A 7,534-nucleotide genomic window follows, 5' to 3' on the forward strand; every position below is an offset into this window, starting at 1 on the left:
ACCCGGCTATTTTTTGGTTGCAGCCGTCATTGTTTGGCGGGTCCGGGCTGGACTTGAACCCGCCACCTTAGGTGTATGTGGCTGGTGCCCCAGCCACTTGAGCCACAGGCGCCGAGCCCGGCCTGGAGATTTTAGAGCCTTCTCACCTCTGACCAGGGCGAGGGCTCCCTGGTGCAGCAGTTTTGACCTTTTTTGCCAACCTTGGGAAGTGTGGTCCTTTCTGTGGTCTAACTCTGACGTTCCCCAGCCAAATGAACCACTTTGTTTAAAGAGCTTTTCATATGAGTTCCATACTTGGTTCCTTGGAAGGAAGATGGAATTGGAGGACCTATTTGATAAAGAAAGGGTAGAAAGGCTTCCTTGGAGAGAGCAGGCAAAAAAGGAAAGGGATGGAGTGGCGTGAGAGATCCAAGAAGCTGAGTGAAGTTGCTGACTAACACCTGCAGTAGCTAGAGCAGTGGTTCTCACCCTTCCTAATGCTGCCGCCTGTTAATACAGTTCCTGTGGGTCGCGACCCACAGGTTAAGAACCGCTGAGCTAGAGTATTAACACCCACATGAGTACAGTTTTTCCCCAGTGCTTTGAATAGCTCAGTATACCAGAACACTGAAAGCAGATGTACTTGGTTTTCTGAATTATTGATTCAGCAAACATTTGAGCCTCCATGTTCTGTGCCAGGCCCTGCTGTAGGTACTCTCCTGGGCGTATCTCATTCTGGACTGCCGGAAATTTGTACTCCCATTTCATAGTGAGAGAAGCCAGGGCTGCAGCCTGATATGGATGACAAAGCCATGTTTTCTTTGCAAACACAGACAGACTTGGGGTTTTTTTTCTAGTCCTATCACTTTTGAACCGTGTGGCCTTGGGCAAATTACTTAGCTTTGCTCTATGGATTGTGATTACTGTGTGCTGCGATGGAAAACCAAACTCAATAGAGTCTTAAATAAATTAGGTAGAAGGCAGTGCAGGACTCACAGAGAGGGGAGAATAAAAATGAGGTCGGTAGCCTGCCAGCCTGATAGCATTCTTCTCAGGATGGAATTGAATAATGGTCAGTGTCTGTTCCCAGCCTTTTGTTTATTTGTTGTTGTTTTTTGATGATCAGTTTGATCATGCAGCTAGTAAATGGCAGAACAAGCCTGCACACTAGCCACTATACCGTAGTTGGCCTTCACTGGTTTTAGAAACTCTAGTCTCCTGTATCTTTTGGAGTCCTTTCAGCTATTAGATTAAAACTACTTCATATGACCAGCGCAGTGGCTCACGCCTGTACTCCCAGCATTTGGGAGGCCGAGGCGGGTGGATTGCTTGAGCCTAAGTAACATCCAGACCCCCATATCTAAAAATAGCCGGGTATTGTAGCAGACACCTGTAGTCCCAAGTACTTGGGACGATGAGGCAAGTGGATCACTTGAGCCTAAGTTGCTGTGAGTTATGATGCCACGGCACTCTACAAAGGGTGACAAAGTGAGACTGCGTCAAAAAAAAAAAAACCCAAAAACTACTTATATACTGTGATAATTTAAATGATAGGACCATTTTATGTATTAAACAAAGACAAGATTATATGTATAATAAAGGAAAGCCCGATTCAAATTTCTTTGTATTTGGATATTTTCACCTCCCTTATAACCAAAGATAGTTGTGTTCTTTGGAGGCAGTGGCTATTCATTTGTTCTCTCAGTGGCCAGACTGGCATAAGTGGCTCATGCTTGTAATCCTAGCATTCTGGGAGGCCCAGGAGGGAGGATTGCTTGAGCTCAGGAGTTCCAAGACCAGCCTGAGCAAGAGTGAGATCCCATCTCTACTAAAAAAGTAGAGAACTAGCTGGCTGTTGTGATGGGCACCTATAGTCCCAGCTACTTGAGAAGCTGAGGCTCAGGGACCACTTGAGGTCAGAAGTTTGAAGTTGGTGTGAACTAGCCTGGGCAACAGAGTGAGACTCTGTCTCAAAAAAGAAAAACACACATTTATTGTCTCAGTGATTATTATGTGGAAAGACCTGAGAGGGGAAAATAAAGAATAATGGCATTTTCTCAGCCCTATAAATAAACATAATTGTGGTATTTTATGATTCTTTGCAGTTTTTAAAATATTTAATGGAAAGAGAGAGGGAACTATGAAGCTCCTCTCTTGCCACTTCTGCACATAAGAATTAGAATTTTAACGTCCCCTAGTGATAGAATCAATAATGAAAGAAGTTGAACATCTAAATAACGATTGGCAGCAAAATCTCACTTCATTTAACTGAGAATTTTACATTGAACACCATGAAATATCAGTGCATCACAGAAATTAAAAAATGATAGTAGAAGGCGAATAAATAAGAACAGAAAATTATATGTACTGAATGATCACAGCTAAGTTTAAACTTCCTATCCAGAAAAAAGTATAGAAGGAAATCTAGTAAGATGTGAATGAAGAATAGTTACATTACAGGGACGAGCTGCCATGCCTGGCCTAGCACCTTGGGAGCCTGAAGTGGGAGGATGCTGTCTCAAATATAAGAAGGCAGGAAGGGAGGGAAAAAAGGAGAAAGAAAAAGGAAAGAAAGAACAATATTAATTATTAGGAAAGGCGGGGGAGAGGAAAAGAAAAAAAAACAATAAAATAAATAAGATGGTAGGAAGGAAGAGAAGAGGAGAAGGAAAGGATGCCAGGCTCAGTGGCTCACCCCTAGAATCTTAGCACACTGGGAGACTGACGCTGGTGGATGGCCTGAGCTCAGGAGTTCCAGACCAGCCTGAGCAAAAGCTGGACCCCATCTCTACGAAAAATAGAAAAACTAGCTTGCGGTGGGCACCTATAGTCCCAGCTACTCAGGAGGCTGAGGCAAGAGGATTGCTTGAGCCCAAGAGTTTAAGGTTGTGAGCTAGGACACCAGGGCAAAAGTGAGACTCTTGTCTCAAAACAAGAAAAAAAAAGAGAAGAAAAAGAAAGAACAATAAAATAAATCCCAAACTCTGCCACTTTGCAGCTTTGTGACCTTTGCCAAATGATCATAGAATGAGGATAACAACAGTGCGTACTTTACACGGTGGTTATGAGAACTAGATTGGCTCTTACTTGCAGAGTCCTTAGAGCAGGACTGGGCCGCAGTGTGTCAAAGTCCATGTTAGATCACAGGTACACATTAGAGTGGAAAGGACTATTATTATGCTTGGGAAGGGAAACTGAAAGTAGAAACTTTTAATAGCAAAGGGGAATGAATATAAAAACCTACAAAAATCAAGTGCATAGGTATAAATGTGTTTAATAGGAGAATATTTAAAAATAATAAAGAGTGTAAATCCTCCTACCTCGGCCTCCCCAAAGTGCTGGGATCACAGTTGTGAGTCACTTTGCCTGGCTAGAGTGGCTGGAAGAGGCTGTGGAAGTACCTTGAAGGGCCTTCCTCTCCTGATCCCTGGCTGCCTGCACCCCATTCCCTCTTTCCCAGTTGGGCTTCCCCTCATCCTCCCTTCCTCAGGGGGGCTTTCTCCGCCCCAGGCCTGGGTGGGGTAGAATGAGCTCTTCTGTGACTCTCCCAACTTGATTTCCAGAATCTACCCAGGCCTTTTATTTTTTAAAATAAGCTTTGCAGCTAAACGCCACAGGGAAGCAGGCTGGACACAATGCACAGGAAAATGCTCTGAAAAGTACAAAGGTGTGACTTAATTAGGTTCTGGTCTATAAACCTGCTGCTGTTGTAATGGAAAGACTGGGCCGGGCTGGGCTATAATCCCAGCACTGTGCAAGGCCAAGGTGGGTGGATTGCTTGAGCTCTGGAGTTTCAGTTTTTGGTATCTTTAAGTGGGCTATTTGCATCTCTGAGAAATCTCCTGGCAGGGAAGTCAAGCTCTCAGATGAACCTGAAACCTTCTGTGAGGGGGTCAGGGAGAAAGATTATGCCCCTTGGGTCATTCTCTGGGCTGGCTTTAAAGTCAGTAAAATTTAAAATTCTTACAAAGAAATTACCAGAGGACTAGGCATTTTGCCTAAAATTTAACATTTATTTATTAAAAGAAGCATCTGCTCTGAGATATATAAGAAACATTGCCACGAAACGAAACTATATTTACATTAAAATGATCTTTTAACCTCTCATATTAAGAAAATGAAGTGACCATGGGAACATCTCATGAATCCAATGAATAGCCAAAAGGGGACGAAACTGTGAAAGAAAGGCCAACTGTCGAGAGGCTCCCTGATCTTCCTCCCACCTTCTTCTCCCTGTGGCCTGTGTGATAGTTTCATAAAGAATAACCTTATCTGTTTTCTCTCTTGGCTGAAAGTTCAAGTCATTCCCCATTGCCCTCAAAGTAAAATTAAAAATGTTTGCTTGAGCTGGTGGCTCACACCTAAAATCAGAGCATTCTGGGAGGCAGAGGTGGATGGATCACTTGAACTCAGGAGTTTGAGACCAGCCTGAACAAAAGCAAGACCCTGTCTCTACTAAAATAGTAGAAATACTAGCCAGGTGTTGTGAGGGCACTTGTAGTCCCAGCTACTTAGGAGGCTGAGGCAGGAGGATCACTTGAGCCCAAGAGTTTGAGGTTGCTGTGAGCTAGGCCAACAAAGCACTCTGCTCAGGGTGACACAGTAAAACTCTGTCTCGAAAATAAATAAATAATAAAGTAGAATAAAATACAAGTTTGCTTGATAAAGGCTTTTCAGGGTTCAGAATTTACTTTGCCCACCCTTCACTGCCCACTATGCTCCTGTGTTTGTTCAACTGCTTTTTTTTTTTCTTGAGACAGTCTCACTTTGTCACCTGGGAGAGTGTCTTGGCATCTTTGTAGCTCACAGCAACCTGACTCAGGGCTCAAGTAATCCTCCTTCCTTAGCCTCCCCAGCAGCTGGGACACAGGCACCTGCCCTGATGCCCAGCTCTTTTTTTCTTTTTTTCCTATTTTTAGTCGAGACAGGGTCTCAAACTCCTGGGCTCAGGCAATCCACCAGCCTCAGCCTCCCACAGTGCTAGGTAAGAGGTTCTGGCATAGAACAGGGCTGAGGGTCTGCAAGAAAGGAGAGGAGGCCAGTCTAGGGACAAGGAAAGATTTTAATAGAGGGGAAAAGGAGAATGGCGACTGACCAAGAGTCAGCTCCACTCCCACATGGTTGCAGAAGGCTTTTATTAGCCTCATCAGTATAGCTGGCTTGAGGCCGTAAGCCTGGGAATACCACCCAGGTCTCTTCTCTAGTGTGGGTCAGGATATGGGCATATTCTTAGGATTATAGGTTTATCCTTAGTACTAGCCAGGATATGTAGCCTCTTTCTGGGAACTCTAGGAGTCTGGGGAGGGAATTGCTGGGTTTTGACCTGATTTTCTAAAATGGCTGCACTCCTGTCAAGGTTATGAAAAATTTTTTTCCACCCTAGGAATACAGACTTAAGCCATCATGCCCAGCTACCCCACTGCTTTTTGATTTTTGATTTATTCATTTTATTGATTGATTGAGACAGAGTCTTTCACTCTGTCACCCTGGGTAGAGTGGCATGGCATCATCATAGCTCACAGCAACCTCAAACTCCTGGGCTCAGGTGATCCTCCTGCCTCAGCCTCCCTGAGTAGCTGGGACTGCAGGCACCCACCACACCTGGATAGTTTTTTTTATTTTTAGTTGAGATGAGGGTCTTGCTCAGCCTGGTCTCCAACTCTTGAGCTCAAGCAGTCCACCTGCCTTGGCCTCTCAGAGTGCTGAGATTATAGAGGTGAGCTACCACACTGGCTCCCCTGCTTTTTTTAACTCCAGTTTAACTAAACAGCTTTCAGGTCCTAAACATTCTGCACGCCTGGGTTTGCCTGCTTGTACCTTCCTTCCTCCTGGACTATTTTCCCATCCACTAAGTTCGTTCCTAATTATCCTTCACTAAAATGTGAAGGTACAGATTTGGGGGTTGTGGGTAGGCTCAGAATCTGTACCGCATATAATAAGTTTGGAACCAGTGGAAGTTGCATAATTGGCTGAGGGCCAGGGGACTGGAAGTCTCTGGTTGCTGCTCCCTCTGCCACCAGGTGTCTTGTCCCCATAACTGGTCCAGAAACTGAAAGCTCACTGAACCTTGCACCTCACTTAACTGCCTATTTGTTAATGTTTACAGAAAAATGTGAACTGTCTAGAGAGGCAGAGACTCTGGCCAGCACTTTCTCCCCACAGAAAGTTACAGGGACGCAAAGACAGCCCCCAGGCTGCTGTGTGTGCCTTCTTCATCCATTCGATGAGTGTCCACTATGTGCCTTACTAGTGTTGCCACAGGCCTGGGGTGATTTTAAGAAATGTCCTTCAGTTAAGGGACGTTAGGAGACTCTTCCCTGCTAAGGAGATCTCCCACTGTTCCAAAAGAGTGACGAGGTCGCCCTTGCCCTGATAATGTAGAATCACCCTAAACCCTAAAGTTGTTCCCTTTACTTTATTTTTAAAGATAGAGTCTTACTTTGTCACCCTCAGTAGAGTGCTGTAGTGTCACAGTTCACAGCAACCTCCAGCTCCTGCCTCAGCCTCCCGAGTAGCTGGGACTAGACACCCGCCACAATGCCCGGCTGTTTTTTGTTGCAGTTTGGCTGGGGCCAAGTTCAAACACGCCACCCTCGGGTATATGGGGCTGGTGCTCTACTCAGTGAGCCATGGGCACCGCCCCCCCTTTGCCTTTTTTACCCTTTCAAGTTTGCCTACAGTTCTTTGCCATAACTGTGCTGTGTCCGATGCCAGTCTTATTTGTTAATTCCAGGATGAGTGGCCTAATTTCCTGGTCCAAGCTTCCATGTTAGTGCTACTAACATAACCATCCCTAATGCTCACTCGTACAGCAGAACACATATGGGAAACCTTCTCCTTCATCCTCTTGAGATTATGCTCTTGGGGGCTTATGGTTAATGACCAAAAACTGATTAGTAAGAGAAAAGAAAGCATTTCATCATCATCACCCATCTTTATTAACGTACTTACAGGAATGAATTCACAGAATGGTGTGACTCAAAAGGATGGTTAGAATTTAGAGCATGTATTCTGTCTTAGTAGGGAAGTCGGAGAAGGGCACTGATCAGTTAATAAGTGGCTTAAATGGGCCCTTAAGAGAACAAATGGGAGATGAGGATAGTTTTGTAATAATGCCTGCACAGGTGTGTATGGAGAATTCTCATCTTCTCTGGTGAGAATCACTCTTCCCTGGCCAAGCACATTAGCTCACGCCTGTAACCCTAGCACTCTGGGAGGCTGAGGCAGGTGAATCACTTGAGCTCAGGAGCCTGAGCAAAATTGAGACCCTCATCTCTACTAAAAATAGAAAAATTAGCCAGGTGGTACCTATAGTCCCTGCTACTGGGGAGGCTGAGGCAAAAGGATTGATTGCTCAAGCCTGAGAGTTTGAGGTTGCTGTGAGCTATGATGCTGCAGTACTCTAGCTAGGGTGACAGAGTGAGACTTTGTCTCAAAAAGAAAAAAGAAAAAGACTGAGATCTTGGCTCGGCGCCTATAGCTCAACCGGCTAAGGTGCCAGCCACGTACACCTAAGGTGGCGGGTTCGAATCCCCAGCCCGGACCCGCCAAAACA

This window comes from Otolemur garnettii, unplaced genomic scaffold, assembly GCF_000181295.1.
Source record: "Otolemur garnettii isolate 467f Iridium unplaced genomic scaffold, OtoGar3 scaffold00039, whole genome shotgun sequence".
Classification (NCBI taxonomy): Eukaryota; Metazoa; Chordata; class Mammalia; order Primates; family Galagidae; genus Otolemur; species Otolemur garnettii.